General features: G+C 46.9%; 1 long non-coding RNA gene across 2 annotated transcripts in view; it reads left to right on the top strand.

Annotated features, from left to right (window-relative positions):
• Nucleotides 1-1,739: 1,739 nt before the first annotated feature.
• The window catches only part of LOC133052509 (uncharacterized), a 41,398-nt gene continuing 21,907 nt past the window's right edge, over nucleotides 1,740-21,230 (top strand). Inside the window, exons 1-3 of one of the 2 annotated variants that reach the window (XR_009692060.1) lie at nucleotides 1,740-2,664; nucleotides 7,116-7,226; nucleotides 17,024-18,833. This is a non-coding gene — a long non-coding RNA (uncharacterized LOC133052509). The remainder of the gene's footprint in view (nucleotides 2,665-7,115; nucleotides 7,227-17,023; nucleotides 18,834-21,230) is intronic. The other variant, XR_009692059.1, reaches the window with a different exon arrangement.

The following is a 21,230-nucleotide window of genomic DNA, read 5'->3' as shown; positions in this document are numbered from 1 at the left end:
ATGAGGTGAGAAAGCAGAGGACAGAGAAGTCAGGGGGATTGCTCAGAGTCATATAGGCCGCCAGAGGAAAAGTGACCCACAAACCTTGGCATCCTCCATTCAGAGCCCCCACTCTTTATTTCTTCAGTAAAGTTGCCACGCGTGCTTGCATGGCAAGTCACATCAGTCATGTCCAACTCTTTGTGACCACATGACTGTAGCCCGCCAGGCTCCTCTGTCCATGGGATTCTCCAGGCAAGAATACTGGAGTGGGTTGCCATGCCCTCCTCCAGGGGATCTTCCCCACCCAGGAATCCAACCTATGCCTCCTGCAGCTCCAGCAATGCAGGAGGATGCTTTACTGCTGAACCACTGGGGAGGCCCAAAGTTGACATATGATATTATATTTGTTTCAAGTGCACAACAAAGTGATTCCATATTTTTAAACTTTATGAAATGATTTGCTATGATAATTTTGGTTACCATGTGTCACCACACAGATTTATTATCAGATTGACTATATTCCCTGTATGTACATTTCATTTCCCTGACTTATTTTATAACTGGAAGTTTGTATCTCCTAACCCCTTCCCTGTTTTACACATCTCCCTACTCCTTCCTCCTCTGGTAACCACCAGTTTGTTCTCTGTCTCTGACTCTATTTCTGTCTTGTTTCCCATGCTCTCTTACCTATTTCTGAGGTTCCACATATAAATAAAACTGTGTGGTATTTGTCTTTCTCTGTGTGCCTAGTTTCACTTGGCATCATACCCTCTCTCTAGGTCCATCAATGTTGTCGACATTGACAAGATTTCACTTTTTTTTTTTTTCTGAGTAATATTCCACTGTGTGTGTGTGTGTGTGTCTACACCATTTCTTCCTTTTTGACTCATGTATCAATGGGCACTTAGGTTCCTTCCATATCTTGGATCCCCTTGGCTGTAAATAGCGCTGCAGTGGACAGAGGAGCACATATATCTTTGTGACAAGTGTTTCTTCTATTCTTGAAAAAAACACCAAGAAGTGTAACTGCGGGATCTTATGGTAGTTCTTGTTTTCAGTTTTTGAGGAAACCCTCATTGTCTCCATAGCGGCTGCACCAATATACATTTCCACCAACATCGCACGGGGGTTTCCTTTTGTCTACATCCTCGCCAACATTTCTTACTTCTTGTCTTGTTTATAATAGCTACTTGACAGGTATGAGGAAGTACTTCACTGAGGTCTTCATTTTCTAATCCCTGATGAGGAGATGTTGAGCATCTCTTCATATGTGTATTAGCCATCTGTACCTCTTCTTTGCAGAAATGTCTATTCACTGCTTTGCCCCATCTTAAAATTGAGTTTTGGATGTTTTCCCATTGCCAATACATTCTAAGAGTCCTTTAGCTGTTTTGGATATCTATCTTTTTTCGGATGTGTATCACTTGCTCATATCTTCTCCCACTCAGCAAGTTGCCTTTTTCTTTTTTTTATTATTATTATTATTTTTTATTAGTTGGAGGCTAATTACTTCACAACATTTCAGTGGGTTTTGTCATACATTGATATGAATCAGCCATAGAGTTACACGTATTCCCCATCCCGATCCCCCCTCCCACCTCCCTCTCCACCTGATTCCTCTGGGTCTTCCCAGTGCACCAGGCTGGAGCACTTGTCTCATGCATCCCACCTGGGCTGGTGATCTGTTTCACCATAGATAATATACATGCTGTTCTTTCGAAACATCCCACCCTCACCTTCTCCCACAGAGTTCAAAACTCTGTTCTGTACTTCTGTGTCTCTTTTTCTGTTTTGCATATAGGGTTATCATTACCATCTTTCTAAATTCCATATATATGTGTTAGTATGCTGTAATGTTCTTTATATTTCTGGCTTACTTCACTCTGTATAATGGGCTCCAGTTTCATCTATCTCATTAGAACTGATTCAAATGAATTCTTTTTAACGGCTAAGTAATATTCCATGGTGTATATGTACCACAGCTTCCTTATCCATTCGTCTGCTGATGGGCATCTAGGTTGCTTCCATGTCCTGGCTATTATAAACAGTGCTGCGATGAACATTGGGGTGCACGTGTCTCTTTCAGATCTGGTTTCCTCATTGTGTATGCCCAGAAGTGGGATTGCTGGGTCATATGGCAGTTCTATTTCCAGTTTTTTAAGAAATCTCCACACTGTTTTCCATAATGGCTGTACTAGTTTACATTCCCACCAGCAAGTTGCCTTTTTCTTTTGTTGATGATTTCCCTTGCTCTGTAAAAGCTTTTTAGTTTGATGAACTCCCATTTGTTTATTTTTGCTTTTGTTGCTCTTGCCTGAGGAGACATGTCAAAAAACTATTGCTAAGACCTATGTCAAAGAGTGTCCTGGCTACGTCTTCTTCTAGGAGCTTTATGGTTTAAGGTCTATCAATTTTGTCTTTAATCTTCCCTTGTTGTTGTTGATTTCTGAATGTTGTATAAGAAAGGGGTCCAGTTTTCCCATAACCATTTATTGAAGAGACAGCATTTTGCCTGACGGATGTTCTTGGCTCCCTTGTCATAGACTAATAGGCCATATGAGCGCAGGTTTATTTCTGACAGAGCATCCCCAACTCTACCCTCTGTAAAGGCTGGGGTGAAGTGAGAAGACCCGGTGACTTCAATGTCCGTCCACTGCTGGTGGCACACCAAGTCTGGATGAGGTACGTCATTGATGCTAGCCACAATGCACTGGGGCAGGGATGGTCATCCCCACCTGGCACAAGTTCCCCAGGGTGGGATGCGATGGGCTCACTCCAGCAGCCAACCCAGGTTGATCCCACCATCCACAGTCCCTCAATTAGCCAATCACGAACGTTTTCACTGTTGATGTTACATCCCCTCCATGCCGTGCCAGGCTGGCTTTTCAGATGGGCGAGGTGAGGAGGAATTGCATAACCACTCCCTGCCCTTGAGAGTTGAGTCATTAAGCAGAGAGGAGATCTGACACCCTTAGATGTGGTGGCGAGTGCGTCATGGATCCCCTGTGAGGCTGCATTGCTAGGAGATGAGAGGAGTGAGGCGGATCAGGGTAGATGAAGTGGACATGGCGGGGGAGGGGACAGGGTACTCTGGGTCCTTGCTGTGCCAGTCCCGACTGCAGAATTACCCACAGACTGCAAGAGGGCACCCGGAGGATGGATGGCGGCTGTAAATGAGGATATCAGCAGTGCCACCCCCTCCCCACCTCAAAGTCTGTATCCCCAACCTGCCTATTGGGTGTTGGTGGTCTGGGGGTGACTTCTTAGACAGCATAGTCTCCCCAGTTACAGAGTAGGAGCCAGAATCCTGTGATGTGCAGAGATGTCCAACATGTCAAATCCTAGACCAGAGACTGAGCCATAGGAACCAACAGGCCAGAGAATACTGGATGGGAGTTGGCTTAAATGCAGTGGCCAAATAACAAATCTGAATGTACCTATAGCAAGCAATGATATTGAACCATTCATTTAAAGACCTTCCCATAAAGGGAAGTCCTGGGACTCCTGGTTTCATCAATGAAATCTATCAAATGTTTGAAGAAGAAATAGCACGCATGCTTCACAGATTCTTCCTGAATAGACAGGAGGGAGGAGGGAACATTTCCTAATTCATCCTATAAGCACAGTATTACCCCACAACCAAAGCCAGACTTGACATCACCAGAAAGCTACAGATCCATACCTATCATGAATAGCGATGCATACACCCTCAACACAGTATCAGGAAACCAAATGGAGAAATATTTTGCAAAGGGCTGTGCAAGATTTTTCCCAGGATTGCAGTATTGGACCAACACTCAACTTATGGGAAACAGTGTATTGATATAAGGAAGGACGGAAACCACCTGTCACCTTGACAGACAAAGAAAATGCATTTGACACAGTTCAAGACCCGTTCATGACAAATCAGTAAATAATTAAATCAATAAACACGGTCAACCAACTCAGGATAGAAGGGATCGTCGTCGTGGTGCTGAAGGACATCCCCGAGAACCATCCTGCTCTCGTCACGTCACATCGAGTAGTGTCTGAGTGAATGCTTGCCTCTTGAGATCCAGACCAAGGACAGGGGGTCTGCTTCAACCACCTCTCTTCCACACTGCCGGAAGGGTCTAGCCTGTGCACCGTGCAAAAGGAGAAATGACATCATTGGGAAATGAGAAGCGAAACCTAGGTCCACACAAATACTTCTCCTTCCAGGTCTTTCACAGCAGCACTGTTTCTAATTTCCAAATAGTGGAGCAGCCTAAAAGTCTGTCAGCTGGAGAGTGGTAAACAAAGTATTCTGTAGCCATACAGTGGAATAGCATACATGGATGAAAAGTGATGGACTTCTGCTTTCTGCTGCCACATGGGTGAGCCTCCAAAGCATTACGCTAAGTGAAAGAACCCAGACACAAAAGGCCACTTCCTGCAGGAGTCTGTTGATATGAAATGCCCAGAAAGGGCAAATCTACAGAGAGGGAGATCAGACGAGATGATGCCTGGGCCTGCAGGTCCTGTTGGGGATCCACTGCTGATGGGTACACGGAACCTTTAGTGGCGCTGGCAGTGTTCCACACCTGCACTGTGGTGGGGGTTGTACCACTGTGTGAAGGTGCTAAATGTCACTGCCCTGGAAGTAATGGGTGTGATTTGTGGTACGTAATTATACCTCAGGAAAGCAGTTTAGGAAGGTAATGCAGATGTCCAAGTGAGACATGTGGGGAAAGACATGCCATTGCTTTGTCACAACGAGGAGTGCCCCTGCTCCTTCCACGTTCTGGGTCTAGCCTCCTCCACGAGTGCTAGATGCTCCCTCCAGAAACAGTCACTGTGCACGTCAGGACAGAATCCCCAGGGAGCACACACGTCTAATGTGTCTCTGTGTTGACTCAAGGGGCCCGTTGTGTGACCACAAGTCAGTGACTCTGGACGGGCTCCCAAAACCCACCCTGCATCTGAAATTCCACTTAGTTGTTTTCCCATTCTTCTCAAATCACTTGGACCCAGATTCCGTTTCCCTGGTAACGGATGTCAGCCCCTAGCTCCAACCTCTGGTCACAGGAATACCTGTAGCCTGGTGTGAGGCCCCCTGCCTGAGCTCAGCAACCCAGGAGGGATGCTCAGCAGAGCAGTAACCAAGACAACGGAACTTGATCTATCCTTCTTCTGCCACCAGGACTGAGGTGTGTTCCCTCCCCTCCATCTTCCTGAGTGTCTGGTAAGGAAGGTGACTTGGAGGCATGACACACCACTGAGTCATTGAAATTGTTCTAAATATGGCTGTGAATAAATATGTCAAAATCCCTCAGAAGGGAATTTTTGATTACAAATTTTTTAAAAATTTCATTAGTAGCAAACATGGCTCTTCAGTTCAGGATTCTATTTAAAACCAGGACAGGTGAAGCATCATGTGATTGTGCTTCTCAATCTTAACCGTGCATCAAATCTTCCCTGGAGAGGCTTTACAACAGCTGATGCTGGCAGCACATCCCAGGAGAGTCTGATGTAGTAGGGTTGGTGTGTGGCCCTGGCATGAGCATCATCTGAAAAAGTTCTCTTACAAAAGCCGAGCTTGCAGCTGTGGAAACAGAACCCATTCTTACTGGAAGAAATCGAACATCGAAAACTTCCAACTCTCTACAAGCAAAGCAGGCTTTCATCGTGGCCCGCTATGCTTGAGAGGCACCTTAGGCTGAGGAAAGGGACAACTTGCCCAAATAAATACTTGCTTCAAAACTGACCTTGTGCTTGCTCTGCTGGGTGTTCCTGAATCCAAAGTTTTACAGTTAAAATCCTGCTGTTGTTAGTGAAACTCAGTATGTTTTAGTTCTTGTCAGGATCCCTTGTGCCTAGTTAGTTGAATACATTTCTAAAACACTGTGGAGATTACTGCATTTGACAGATCAAAAGAGTGCTTCAAAAAAATATTCAAGATGGCTGAGAATTGTCGCTGTTGATGTTGATGTGGAAGGATCGGCTGTCAGCATATCTGCTGCCTGGGCTCAGCTGTATTCTTAAACTGTTTCCTGTGTCATCAAATTAACTCCCATGCTCAGGTGAAGACCAAATAAGAACAGGACGTTTATTGGGAAAAATACAGTTAAGCAATCCCTTGTTTGATGCACACCCTTTAAGACCCACCTCTCGAAACGTTCTAATTTAGGAATCTCTTCTGGACATTCTTTGGCATGTTCCCCAATGATGGGCTTACACTGCTGTGTCCTGACTCACCGTCCTGTTAAAGACAAGGCTTTCATCCTCTCAGATGGATTACAATGGCCAGGTTCTCTCGGAGATCCAAAAGAGGGTGATGGCCTGTGCTCAGGACACCTTCAGAGTGTGTGTGTAGGAACAGGGCCTCTGAGAGGAACGGATCCCCACCTGTGGCAACAGGACTATCTCGGGTCAGCCTTTTCCAGAGCAGCTCCAGGGATGTCATGGCTCGGTGAAGATCACACCCAGCAGCATGTCCGAGATTGTGGTTGAAGGAACTGGGTGGATGGCCATGCCCATCCATGTGACACCCCAGGGAACATTGGCCTGGGGCTACTAGCAGGTCTGCAGGGCTTATGGGACATCTGAGTGCAGATGGCCTATACGTCTCAGCCTGTGGGGGAAGTGGGGCCCAGTTGGGACGTCTTAGGTAGATCTGGTGATAGGAAAAGCCATCAGCATACAGAGGGATAACGGATGAAAACAAGTCAGATGGGTAAAAGGTGTGGGGGGTGACGTGGTCACCCAAGGATTATGTGTAGAATGGAAGAGCACAGGGCAGAGGTAGGAAACCAGAGGAAAGCAAAACCAAAATTTAGGAGGGGGTTAAAGTAAATGGACAGACAAGGAGTCTTAGAAGTAATGGACTAAGAGGGAGGAGGAAAGCCAGGATGTGCTTCTGTCAGAGACTCTGACCAAGGAAACTTTTTGAAGACAGAATGTGTCTGTGGCCAAGACACCACCGGGTACTACGGTTTGGCCCACGGAGCTCTTGGGATGTGTTAGCAAGGGGATGTTCTGTGGATGGGTACTCAGAGGAGGAATCAAGAGATTAACCAGATAAGGATGCTCCTGGAGTCTGTACTTTCAAGAAGCATGGCTTGAAAGGAATCAAAGACGCAGCGTATTGGAAGTAGAGGTCTGTGTGCTTGCAGGGTATGCTATTTTCTGTTCTCCAAACCAAAGAGACCAGGATGCCAGTTCCAAAGGAATCATCAGGACTGTTGACTAGAAGACAGAATGGAGAATTGGAATGATCTTCACAGGTGAGTATTCACGTTGCAGTCAAGGAGAGTGGTGGTTTCAAAGCAGCATTGGAGTTCCAGGAAGACCTTCCTCTCCCTCTGGGCCCCACTCTGCCTCTGCGACCCATGGTCACAGGAAGAGCCATGGTGGAGGGGGGGGACATGGGTTGCTGAGATCACAGTCTCAGTGTATGCTCCTCAGATTCCATGGACACTTTAGTGTATTTGTTCTCCCTGGCTGATCTGATCTTCCTCATGAGTGTTCACCCTTCATACTGGTTAGTAACCAGAAAACTCCTACTGAAGTTACTTCTAACATGGAAAGTGTGGTTGCATGCAACCAACTGAATGTCCATAGATAGAAATGCTCAGTCTATTCTGGTGAAAATGCTCTCTACTTCTTTCAGCCATGGAGCAGGGGTATGTGTCACTTACAAGGCTTGTGGTAATGTGGGAGGGGTAGTCTATAACACCTTTGTTCCTCACAGTGGCCTCAGCGGTCCCTGAGGGAAAGATGACTGTCCTCTCCTGGCTCCAGCTGTTGATGCTCACCTGCACGGCCCGTGGGTGGGGGTGGTGAAACTTGCATTTCTGTCTCCGTCCTCTTGCTGTGGATCCAGTGCTCCCTGGCTGACTGAGCCTCAGCCACTCTGCTGGCATCTGCAGACCCCTCTGAATCTGGGTCTCATCGTCCAGCCCATCCCTGGGCAGGGATGTCCACTCCTCAGCCTCAGCTGCAAGGTCTCCTAGCCAATTGCCTGCTTAGGTTTCGTGTGGATTCTGTCCTTTTCCACATGTCTCCCTCAGTTGATTCAGAGCCCTCCCTTGGATCTCACCTGCAGCAAAGCAAGCGCCAAGATCAGCTCCAGAAAACGATATTCCTAAACGACAGCCACCCATCTGCCCAAAGACAACATTGGGTCATTGCACAGTGTGCCCCCTGTGAGTCCCAAGTGTGAATGGGGTGGAATCCTCCTTTCCCTGGTGTTCCTCTTCATTTCTTCTCACACCTCCCTTGTCTGAGCCCTCTCACCTCTGCCTGCCACTGCCTCTGTGGGCCGTTTCCCCCGCTGTGACTGGGACGCTCTTTTCTTTGGCTTCTCTTTCATTTGACACAAGACTTCCAATACAATATCCAGGTCAAAGGGGGCATAGGGTAGAATGTGTACCTTGTCAAGTACAGTTAGGATACTTTGGTGTCACATAAGCCCCACACCCCTGAAATATAAAAACAAGGATAAAGAACACAAGAGTCAAAGATGCCAGAGATGTTGGCTAAGATGAGCACTGAAGAGTGTCTGTGGGATCAGGAAGAATGGATATTAATGATGGGCTTGGCAAGGCCAGTTACAGTGGAGTGACTGGGACAAAAGCTTCATGGAAGGGGGCTGAGTAAAGAATGTCTCAGCAGACTTTGAAGCAGTTTTGCTTTGAAGGACAACCGGTGATGTGCCAGTAGCTGCAGAAGAGGGTGGTAGAAGAGGATGGGTTCCCCCCTGTGTTGTGGAATGCTGTGATGTAGAGGGAGCAGGTCCTGGTTCAGGCGAGAGGGGGTGATAACTGCAGGTTGGATGTCCCTGGGAAGGTGCAAGGGATGGGATCCCGGGCAGAGGTGAGGGGCTGGGTGCAGTCAGGAGCACTCGGGCAGATGGGCAGCAGACTGCCAGGGCAGAAACATGCACTTTGGGATTGGGAGACTTGAGAAATCCCACGGGATTGCTTCTTTCTTCTCCACGAATTATTGGCGGGTGGGGCTGGTAGTCATTAGGATGGAGGAAGGTTAGTACTGTGTAGTGTAGTGTAGGTAGGTGAGAATGAAAATGAACAGCAGTTCTACTCTGGCCACGGGTTTAAGATAAAACACTTGTGTAAAGTTTGTAAAGTTGTGTGCTCAACGCTCAGGTGCTCAGACACAGGCAGGGAGTGAGTAGTCAGGAGTGTGCAAGGAGCACAGGAGGTGTGTTTGTGGGGGACAACTTCCAGCCCTGGCTCAGCGGATCCGATCGGGGCGGGGCCTGGTGGATGGTAATGGAAGGACGTGTGGTAGTGGAGGTGAGGGTTTCCAGGATATTCTGGTATCAGTACACTGGCACTAGAGCTAGGGAGCTGGAGGACAGGACATCATGTTGAGGGTGATGAGAGGGAAGAAGGCTAGAAACCGCAGACCATGCGGGGCGAGGTCTTTCCTGATGCCCGGGGCCAGGGGCAGGGGCGGGGAGACCTTGGGCAGGGGGATGCTCGGGTAGGGAGGAGGGGAACATCGACGAGGACGGAGAGTCTCCAGGGTGACCGTGGGAGCCTTGTGGGCACTGAGGACGGATCAGAAGAGTGAGGGCTGAGAGAACAGTGAGTATACCACAGGAGGAACATGTTCACAGGGCTGGGGTGGGCGGAAGGGGAAATACAGGGGACTTGTACGTGTTCCGCACTTGTGAGGCTTCGGCAGTGGGCGACAGGACCCGGACATACACGGTCAGGTTCTTCAGTGAAGACTTTGAAACCGGGTCCAGGAGAAAACTTCCAACCAACCCCTGCCAGGACACTGGCACGGGCCTCAGTGGGTTCTTCCGCGCATGCCCAGAACCAGCCAATGGGGGCGCAGTACCGCCCACCAAGCTCCTGATTTCTGAGACTCCCTGACTTCCTGCCTGTGTTACCTCGGTTCCACGAGCCTCTGGAGTCCGCGGTCCACGGGTGGTTTGGCCTGGCCCCTTCCAGAGCTTGCCTTCCTTTCTCTGGTCCTCATGGGAATCCCCCTTAACTTCCGCATCCACGGTGTCCAGTCCTCCGCGAAAACCCAAGTAAAACGTTGGGTTTTCTTCTGGGCTTGTGGCGTTTTGGTTTCTCTGGTCGGCAGGTGGCAGTGTTGCTCCAACTGTCACCATCCCGTTTCTCCCCCGCCCTTTGTGATTCAAAAAAATGCCAGGAAACCTTTTGCCAGAAGAAGGACTCCATTGTTTTCTCTGCTTGATCAGGTTGGCTGCTTCAAACTGCATCTGAGCCCTTCAGAGAGCCCCTTGTGAAAACTTTGAACAAGGCCATTGACACTGAAAATTACAATAAAATAATATAAACTGATATATTGAATAATGGTGGAGAGAGTGAGCTCCCTTGTCCGTCTTCTGATCCTAGAGGAAATGTAGTATTTAAATAGAACTTTATTATGACAGTGAGTTTCGACTTGAAAATGTTTAAGTGACGTGGAAATGAAAGTTGCTCAGTCCTGTCAGATTCTTTAAGACCCCTTGGACAATAGAAGGGGAAAGACTAGAGCTCTCTTCAAGAAAATTAGAGATACCAAGGGAACATTTCATGCAAAGATGGACTCGATAAAGGACAGGAATGGTAGGGCCTTAACAGAAGCAGAAGATGTTAAGAAGAGGCGGCAAGACTACACAGAAGAACTGTGCAAAAATGATCTTCACGATCTAGATAATCATGACTGTGTGATCACTCACCTAGAGCCAGACATCCTGCAATGTGAAGTCAAGTGGGCCTTAGGAAGCATCACTATGAACAAAGCTAGTGGAGGTAATGGAATGCCAGTTGAGCTATTTCAAATCCTGAAAGACGATGCTGTGAAAGTGCTGCACTCAATATGTCAGCAAATTTGGAAAACTCGCCAGTGGCCACAGAGCTGGAAAAGGTCAGTTTTCATTCCAATCCCAAAGAGAGGCAAGGCCAAAGAATGCTCGAACTACTGCACAATTGCACTCATCTCAGACGCTAGTAAAGTGATGCTTAAAATTCTCCAAGCCACGGTTACGTGAACCGTGAACTTCCAGATGTTCAAGCTGGTTTTAGAAAAGGCAGAGGAAACAGAGATCAAATTGCCAAAATCCGCTGGATATTCGAAAAAGCAAGAGCGTTCCAAAAAAAAAAAAATCTATCTCTGCATTATTGACTATGCCAAAGCCCTTACTGTGTGGATCACAATAAACTGTGGAAAATTCTGAAAGAGATGGGAATACCAGGCCACCTGACCTGCCTCTTGAGAAACATGTATGCAGTTCAGGAATCAACAGTTAGAACTGGTCATGAAGAGCAGATTGCTTCCAAATAGGAAAAAGAGTATGTAAGGCTGTATATTTTCACCTTGCTTATTTAACTTATAGGCAGAGTACATCATGAGAAATGCTGGGCTGGATGAAGCACAAACTGGAATCAAGATTGCCGGGGGAAATACCAATAATCTCAGATATGCAGATGACACCACCCTTATGGCAGAAAGTGAAGAAGAACTAAAGAGCCTCTTGATGAAAGTGAAAGAGGAGAGTGAACAACTTGGCTTAAAGCTCAGCCTTCAGAAAACTAAGATCATGGCATCTGGGCCCATCACTTCATGGCAAATAGATGGGGAAACAGTGGAAATAGTGGCCGATTTTATTTTGGGGGGGGGGTGTCTTGAAAATGACTGCAGATGGTGATTGCAGCCATGCAATTAAAAGACGCTTACTCCTTGGAAGGAGACTTATGACCAACGTAGACTGCATGTTAAAAAGCAGAGACATTACATTGTCAACAAAGGTCCGTCTAGTCAAGGCTATGGTTTTTCCAGTGGTCATGTATGGATGTGAGAGTTGGACTATAAAGAAAGATGAGCACTGAAAAATTGATGCTTTTCAACTGTGGTGTTGAAGAAGACTCTTGAGAGTCCCTTGGACAGCAAGGAGATCCAACCAGTCCATCCTAAAGGGGATGAGTCCTGCGTGTTCACTGGAAGGACTGATATTGTAGCTGAAACTACAATATTTTGGCCACCTGATGCGAAGAGCTGGCTCACTGGAAAAAGCCCTGATACTGGGAAAGATTGAGAGCAGGAGGAGAAGGGGACGACAGAGCATGAGATGATTGGATGGCATCACCAGCTCGATGGACATGGGTTTGGGTGCACTCCGGGAGTTGGTGATGGACAGGGAGGCCTGGCATGCTATGGTTCCTGGGGTTGCAAAGAGTCAGACACGACTGAACGACTGAGCTGAACTAGACTGTGTAGGCTGCCCGGCTCCACTGCCCATGGGATTTTCCATTCAAGAATATTGGAATGGGTTGCCATTTCCTTCTCCAGGAGATCTTCCGAACCCAGGGATTGAACCTGGGTGTCCTGCATTGCAGGCTGACTCCTTACTATCTGAGCCTCCTACAATAATAACATGACAGGGACAAGTGGCAAGCTAAGATCCTGCTGGCTCATTGATGCTGGACACCACCCAGAAGCAGGTGGTATTACTACCCTCATTTTTGCCTTTGGGAACTGTAACCCACAGAAGAAGAGTCAGCTGTCCAGGTTCTCTGGGTTCCTCCAAGAGTGTCCCTCCATTCAGGTCTCAAGTCTGTCAGATTGTAGTCTGCACACTGGTTTGCAGGATGCTTTCCTATCCCCAATAGGAGAAGGAAATAAAATAATGGGAATGAGGGTAAAGTCAAAGTGTAGTCGCTCAGCCCTGTCTGACTCTTTGAGAAGCCCTGGACTGTAGCCCGCCAGGCTCCTCTGTCCATGGGGATTCTCCAGGCAAGAAGAGTGGAGTGGGTTGCCTTTCCCTACTCCAGCGGATCTTCCCAACCCAGGTACTGACCCTGGGTCTCACAGGGATTGTACCGAGGTCTCCCGCATTGCTGGCAGATTCTTTACCATTGGAGCCGCCAGGGAAGCCCAAATGAATGTAAAAATAGCCTGGAAACTTTAAAAAATGTATAATAACATGGTTATTACAATAAGATGCTAAATGAAGACGGAGAGGACCACATAGAAAACGATTCATCCACTGTTATCAGTATTGTGACACAAGACAATGACAAAGTAAAGCACCTGGAACAAATCAGGTACTTTTCATTGGGTCTACAGTTGCATATTGAGAACAGACTGCTGGTCATTGCTTGGTTGATACTGCAAATACTGGTGTGAGGAAAACACAGCAAAAGATATAGCACCTGTCCTTAGACAGTTCTATTATATTTTCCCTTCAGGTAGGGGAATCAGAGATGAGAAATTTAGCTCTGGGGACTAGCTGAGAACACACACTGACAGACAGCAGAATTCATGTTCACTTCTGAAGACTCTCACGGGCACTTGCTGGCTATGCAACATTGGGCTCTGAGTGTGGGAAGGAAAAGAAGTTTTCCTCAGTCCCATCTCCTGCAATGAAAAGACTCTCAAGAGTCTTCTCCAACACCACAGTTGAAAAGCATCAATACTTTGGCGCTCAGCTTTCTTTATCATGTCTGTACATGACTACTGGGAAAACCATAGCTTTGACTTGACAGGCCTTTGTTGGCAAAACAATGCCTCTGCTTTTTAATATGCTTTCTAGGTTGGTCATAACTTTTCTCCCAGTAGACTTTAAGGGGATTGTATTACCCAGCATAATGGGGTGTGGGCGGGGGGCAGTTTCTTCATGCAGTCAGTTGAAAAGCTTAAGAGCATGGACGGAAGCTTCCTGAGCATGAAACAGTTTAGCCTCAAGAATACAGCCTGAGGAACTTTGCATGAGGCTCAAAGTTACTGGCCTGTTCTGCAGATTTGGGCCTCTAGACTGCAACCTGGATTTCCAGCCAGCTGACTGATATCTAAGGATATCAGAACTGTCAGCACCCACGAGCCCATGATCCAATTCCCTAAAATAAGTCTCTCTCTATTGGGTGTGTTTCTTTGGAGAAGCCTGACTAATACACCCCTAATATGTCACATCTTTCTCAATCCAATCCAAAGACAGTGACTGAGTCACTGTATCATCCCACACCAGATGCTGTGCATTAAAGAAGCTGATAGAGGATACAGCCATTTATTTAGTGCCTTCCACCTGCCAGGTCATGGGCGCTAGGTGTTTTATATCTGTTCTCTCCACTAGCTCTCCCAATAAACCTCACCAACAGGTAGAGTTATTGCCATTTTACAGATAAGGAATTTGAGGCTGAAGGAGAGTGACTGGGCTGGTAGGGCCTGCACTGGAACCCAGCTTGAGTGTAAACTGTGAACTGTGGGATGGAGGGAGGTGACATGGGGAGAGGAGTTTGGGCACAGGTCGCAGATCATTTCTATGCCATTAGGGGAGCAAGGAAACATCACACCCTTGTTATCAGTTCTGGGCATCTCCTTGCAATAGGAGCAGCCCCAATCCATCTGAAGCGAAAATTACCAGGAACAGCATCATGCACGCAAAAGAAGATGAAGTCTGTGAGTGGTTTCCAGGTGGGAGAGGTGTAACAGAGAAGTCAGCCTCCTGGTGAGGGTTTGTCTAGCTGTGAGGGCAAAGCTCGAGGACTGTGGCTGAGAAGGAAGGAGCCTCTAGGGCTGGAAACAGATGTCTAATGTGACCTTGAAGTGCTTTGTGAAGCTTGAAGGTAAGGCCTGACCTGTAATCTGCCCTGTGGCAACTCAGTAGTTGTTACGCCAGGGAAGGTGCCAGCACATCTCTAATAACCCCATTCCATACTCACAAAAACAACCTGCTCAGTTCAGGTTTTTATTCAGAATAATTCACCCATTTCCAGGTGAGGCTGGTATCGCACAGTGAGCCAATTTAATTTCTCAAGATGTGATGATAGCAAGTGGGAGAACTGGGTGCAAGGAAGGTTGTCAAGAATCAGAGCTAGTGTCCATACCCACACACTGTATTGTTTCCTCATCAAAGGGAGGAAAGGAAGAAAATGGAGAAAATGAGGGGAAAAGAATAAAAGGAGACCCATGATGCTTACTGTATTGCGGCATCCACCCTGGACTGTGAGTAAAGGGAAAACTTTTCAAAGAACCTAATCAGAAAGGTAACTGACAATCACACAGCATGGAGTCAGGAGACAGGAGAGGCTCAGGCACAGTGTACATGTACATGGAGAGCAGTGAGAGAAGAAAGGAGGGCACGGGGGAAGGCAAGGAGTAGAAGTAGCTATGGGAGCAAGAGGAAGATGAGGAGAGCAGAGTTGACAGAGCTCCTGTGGGCTTTCCCAAGGACACTGATCAGCACCTTCAAACCGTCCATCTTGCTGATGGCAGCCTGAGTGGAAGTTCCACCTCTCACCCGTGAAATAAAGTAGCCCGGCTCTCCGAACTGTATTCATCCCACAAGTATCCCCCCAGCGCCCACCTGGTCATCAATGCCCTCAGCACAGTGCTGAAAGCAGCTATAGCCTAGGACAGAACTCAGTCTCAGGAGGTAAAGGACTGTCCAAGATATAGAATAAAGGGGAAGCCAAGTGGGAAGAGACGGACACTAGACACTCCTGTCCGAGTGGGGATAGAAGACAGGATGTCCCACACCCGCTCGAAGGAACAGAAATGTGAGCCTAGAATTTTCAGGGTTCACTCACTGGCAATTCAGTTGAGAAACAGCTGCTATGATGGTGATGCACTAGGAAGGGGAAAGGCGAGTGTTGCTCTGGTACAATAAGGTTCTTGACAATGTGGGAATAAAAGACAGGAACAGCCCTGGACCTATGTAAACTGAGCCGAGAGGTTTGCTCTAGCCACTTTTTTCCTGTGTGCTGTTTGCAGCAAACAAATCGACAGCATATCAACAGCAGCACTGCTCTGTGTACCTCACCTTGTCATCACTCATAAGATGGTGATCGTGTTCTGAGCACCCGTGGGGCACCAGACTCCCAGACGGGTGCTTTCCAGACTTTGTGAGGACAGGAATATTTCATGCAGCAAAAGAGTCCTCAAGGAGCTCACCGTGGGGTGGGCAGGGAGCCAGACTGAAGACCATGGTGAAACAAGTGTGATGAGAGCCTTGGCCTCAGGAGCCAGCAGAGGCCGGGATCAGAGGGTCAGGAATGGGCTTACCTGGGGGTGGCATAACATATAATATTGTCCACATTTGCAGACATGGGAACCGAGGATCAGAGAGGGTCAGCATCTTACTCAAGGTCACACTGCTTGGTAGTGGTGCTGACCATTTTTCATCTGTGTGGGTTAAAATGTGCAGGTTTCTGCACTATTCATTATACCACTCTCTCTCTCTCTCAATGTTGTCACCTATTTTAGCTCACAATCACCACGTTACACATTCCCTTGGCTCTATGTCCTCATTTATTAGATAAATAATCTGCTGAGCAAAGTATAGATTTCCTGTTAGCACATCCAGTCTGTCCACCTTGTAAACAAAATTTCCTTGCAGGACACATTGGCCCCACCCATTCTGATGGTTTACACTGAGTCTGTACTCCACCCATATGCAGGGTAAAAAAATGGATCACTGGGATCTGTAGTTTTACTTACCTATTTCACAGAATCTCAAGCATAATTTGAAATGTAGCCAATATTCAATTAAAAACAGTAGAACCACCTCTTTCCTAAAATGACGACTCATGAAAGAGTTCATTCAATGTCAGTACTTTCTAGACAGGAGACTAAACCCCTTGCATAGGGAGCTGTGGAAATTCATTTCCTTAAGATATGGAAATCCTTTTTTAAAAAATACATTTTCACTCTTGCTCGTTCACTGAGAGACTTAAGCAAGCAAAGCCACTTCACTTTTCTGTTTCTGAAAAAACAAACAAGCAAAGCAACCCTAACACACAGGTGCATAGACTTATGTAATACATCCAATAGATGTATGTCAAACATAAGGCAATTGTATTGGACATACAGGGGCTTCCCTTGTGGCTCAGTGGTAAAGAATTCACCTGCTAATGCAGGAGACTGGGGTTTGATCCCTGGGTCATGAAGATCCCATGGGAAATCCCATGGACAGAGAAACCTGGTGGGTACAGTCCATGGGATCACAAAAGAATGGGACACGACTTGGGGACTAATCAACAACAATCGAAATACAAATGGAAACCCCTCACTAATCATATATCCAAATTTCTGACCACAGCAGAGGTCTACTGTCCAGGATCAGCTGTACTCCAGGAAACCAGACAACCAAAGATACGTTCCTTTTTAAATTACTATACACTGCCACTGGACGATTCAGGAGATAAAAGTTTTCAAACACATTGCACACCAAGGCAGGACTCAGAGAGACTATTAAAAGTATGTACTTATGCCTATGTCACATCAAGATCTAACTCACACACTCTTGAGAAAGAACACCTGTGATGATTTCAATATGGGAAACATTTCCCCTGAAAATACTTCATTATTTTGTCTCACTTTGTGACGTGGGACAGGAGGCATGGAGGAAGGTGATGCCAAGGAAAGATGCCTACTTCTGAACCTGGTGAACACCGATTTGAGCCCAGTTATCCTGGTCATCGACTGATGTCCACAGGATGTTTCGATATTGTTTCAAAAATGCCAATCAGCAAGGAGAGAAAGAGAAATAACTCACATATAGACTCTCCATTCTGCTCATGGGGTTCTCAAGTATGTCAAGGCTGTATATTGTCACCCTGCTTATTTAACTTATATGCAGAGTACCTCATGCGAAATGCTGGGCCAGATGAAGCACAAGCTGGATTCAAGATTAATGGGAGAAATATCAATAACTCCCGATATGCAGATGACACCACCCTTGTGGCAGAAAGCGAAGAAGAACTAAAGAGCCTCTTGATGAAAGTGAAAGAGGACAGAGAAAAAGTTGGCTTAAAACAACATTCAGAAAACTAGGATCATGGCATCCGGACACACCACTTCATGGCAAACGATTTCTCCTCAAAAGAAAAGCTATGACAAACTTAGACCACTTTTAAAAAGCAGAGACATTACTTTACCAACAAAGGTCCATCTAGTCAAAGCTTTGGTTTTTCCAGTAGTCATGTATGGATGTGAGAGGTGGACTATAAAGAAAGCTGAGTGCAGAAGAACTGATGCTTTTGAACTGTGGTGTTGGAGAAGCCTCTTGAGAGCCCTTTGGACTTCAGGGAGATCCAACCAGTCCATTCTAGAACAAATCAGTCCTGAATATTCATTGGAAGGACTGATGCTGAAGCTGAAACTGCAATACTTTGGCCACCTGATGAGAAGAACCGGCTCATTGGAAAAGACCCTGATGCTGGGAAAGACTGAAGGTGGGAGGAGAAGGGGACAATAGAGGATGAGATGGATGGATGGCAGCACCTACTCAATGGACATGAGTTTGAGTAGGATCTGCGAGTTGGTGATGGCCAGGGCAGCCTGGTGTGCTGCAGTCCATGGGGTCGAAGAGTGGGACACGACTGAGCGACTGAACTAACTGAAGACTGTCCAACCGCCATCTGATACTGAAGAGGTGGGGCATCTGCGAAAAATAACTGTCCTGAGAGAACACGGATCCCACTTGGCTAAAGAGGATTCTGGTCCTGTGACACAAAAGCACACCTGGTGGGTCCTAGAGAGATCGATGTCTCCCTCTGCGTCTGTCCCTCTCTCTACCCCTGGCTCTCACACCTTCTTTCTCAGGATCAGGTTCTCAACAGCAGGACGCCAATGCAGTGGCTCCCATCCTCAGCCCATGCGAGAAGCTGGGAATGGGCGGGGCTCGGCCTCCCATCCTTAGTGCGTGTGGAATAAAATGGTAAAGACCACCGAGAGGAGTCCTCCAGCGTCCTATAGAGCCTACCCGGCCTTCAGCGGGGAGGAGTCTGCGGGCCTGGTTTTAACGTCACAAAGATGGGACATTTACCCCTCCCCTCCTTATAGAAGGACCTTCCTGCGTATTCCCTGCGTTGTAGTGGATTGAGAGGGAGCCTGGAATGGCCTGAAGAAAAGTAGGTTCCTCCCCGGGGACGGCGGCAGTAGGGCGGGGGGGATTCGGAGAAGAGGCGTTAGTGCCCGGCCCTCTCCACCGCTTGCCCAGAGCGCATCTCCCAGCAGCTTGGAGGCTAGGAGGGACCATCGCTGCCAGAGTCGCAGGAAGAGTTTCCTTCCACACAGACGACAGCTGGTGATGGTCGGCTCTTGGGGTTGGAAGGCGGGGGCTTCTTCCCTGATTGCCTGGTAATTTGTGTTGTCGCCTGTCAACGTGAGGAGCAGCTCCTGTTAGTTGAATGTTTCTCTCCCAATTGTTACTAGTAACACCCTAAGAAAGAGTAAAAGCAAACTAATAGAGACACTGACTGTATTTCTACCGATTGCAATTGGGAGATCACCACAGACCTGATGATCAGACTGTCAGCAAGGTGGTTTTGCATTGTACATCATTCCACAGAGAGTAGTAGAGAAGTTACAGTGGGGGCCTTTGCAGGTGGGAAAACATTTAGGGGGAATCTCGTCGACAAAAGAGGAAATGATGATCTTTGTGACTAACTGGTTTCAGGAGAACTGACTTTTAATCTCCGTTCCTAGTCACGAGACAGAAAACAAGGAGTTGGATGGTCTGTGTCTGCCCTTTAATGACAAGTAGGAAGGGCTGTACTTGACCTGGTAGTAGGTAAACCCAGGAGTCACTGGATACTTTGGACAAGTCTTACCGAAGTCCGACGGGGAAGGGTGGTGCTTTGCATTAAGTCATTTTGGGGACATGAAAGTCTGCAGAGATTTCTTCTCTGTGGCTTTGATTAACAGCTCAGGTGAAGTTGAACTTTGTCAGCACGGTAAATATGAGCAACTTTCATGACATTCCCAGTAGATAAGTATAAAAGCAGAGAGGTTTGAACAGCCCCCACCTTTTAAAACTGGATTATAATTGCTTTAAATATAAGTTTTGCTGTAGGACAAGGGTGAATCAGCTATAAGTATATACATATATCCCCTCCCTCTTGAACCTCTCTTCCACCCCCCACCCCACCCCTCTAGGTCATTACAGAGTACCAAACTAAGCTTCCTGTGCTATACAGAAGCTTGCCACTAGCTATCTATTTCACACATGGGAATCTGTATATTTCAGTGCTACTCTCTCAATTCAATCCATCCTCTCCTTGCCTGCTGTGTCCATAGTTCTTTTGTCCATGTCTGAGACTCTCATCTTGCTCTGCAGATAGGTTCATCAGTACCGTTTTTCTAAACTTCATATATATGTGTTGATGTATGATCTTTTCTCTCTTTCTGATTTATTTCGCCCTGTATAACAGGCTTTATTTCATCCAGTTCACTAGAAATGACTCAAATTCATTCCCTTTTATAACTGATTAATATTCCATTGTATACATGTGCCACAACATCTTTATCCATTCATTGACAGACATCTACGTTTCTTCCATATAGTGGATATAGTAGACAGTGGTGCAAGGAACATTTGGGTACATGTGTCTTTCTGAATTATAGTTTTCTCAGGGCGTATGCCCAATAGTCTGATTTCTGAGTCATATGGTAGTTTTATGGGCTTCCCTGGTAGCTCAGCTGGTATCCAATACATGTCCAGTGTGGGAGAACCCAGTTCAAATCCTCGGTCGGGAAGATCCCCTGGAGAAGGGACAGGCTAGCCACTCAAGTATTTATGGGCTTCCCTGGTGGCTCAGACAATAACAGATCTGCCTGCAATGCAGGAGACGGGTTTTGATCCCTGGATTGGGAAGATCCCCTGGAGGAGGGCATGACAACCCACCTCGGTATTCTTGCCTGGGGAATCCCCATGGGCAGAGTAGCCTGGTGGGCCACTGTCCATGGGGTTGCAAAGAGTCGGACACAACTGAGTAAGTAAGCACAGCAGAGCACGTGGTGGTTTTATTCCCAGTTGTTAAAGAAATCTCCACACTGTTCTCCATAGTGGCTTTATCAGTTTTCTTCTCACAAACAGTATAGGAGGATTCCCTTTTCTCCACATCCACTCCAACATCATGTGTAGACTTCTGATGCTGACCATTCTGACCGCTGTGACACGGTACCTAATTGTGGCTCTGATTTGCATTTCTCTCCTGAATAGCGAGGTTGAACATCTTTTCATGTCTTTGTTGACAGGTTCCGTTTTGACTCTGGAAGTAATCGACACCTGGACATCACTCTATAGTTCTCAAAAGTTTGTTGTTGTTGTTGTTGTTTTTGGTAATCTAAATGTAGGCAGCAAAAAGGAGTCATTATCACAGAATAGGATCATCCTCTTCAATTGAGGAAACTGAGTCACAGAGAGTGTAAGTAACTTGCCCAAGGTCGCAGAAGGGATAAGTGGTGGGACCTTGATTCCAATCTAGGTTATCTGTGGCTTCATCACTTCCCAGCTCGGCACCACA

This window comes from Dama dama, chromosome X (genome assembly GCF_033118175.1).
Source record: "Dama dama isolate Ldn47 chromosome X, ASM3311817v1, whole genome shotgun sequence".
In the NCBI taxonomy this organism is placed as follows: domain Eukaryota; kingdom Metazoa; phylum Chordata; class Mammalia; order Artiodactyla; family Cervidae; genus Dama; species Dama dama.
Note: the sequence above shows the minus strand (reverse complement) of the source record. Positions and strands in the feature narration are given on the sequence as shown.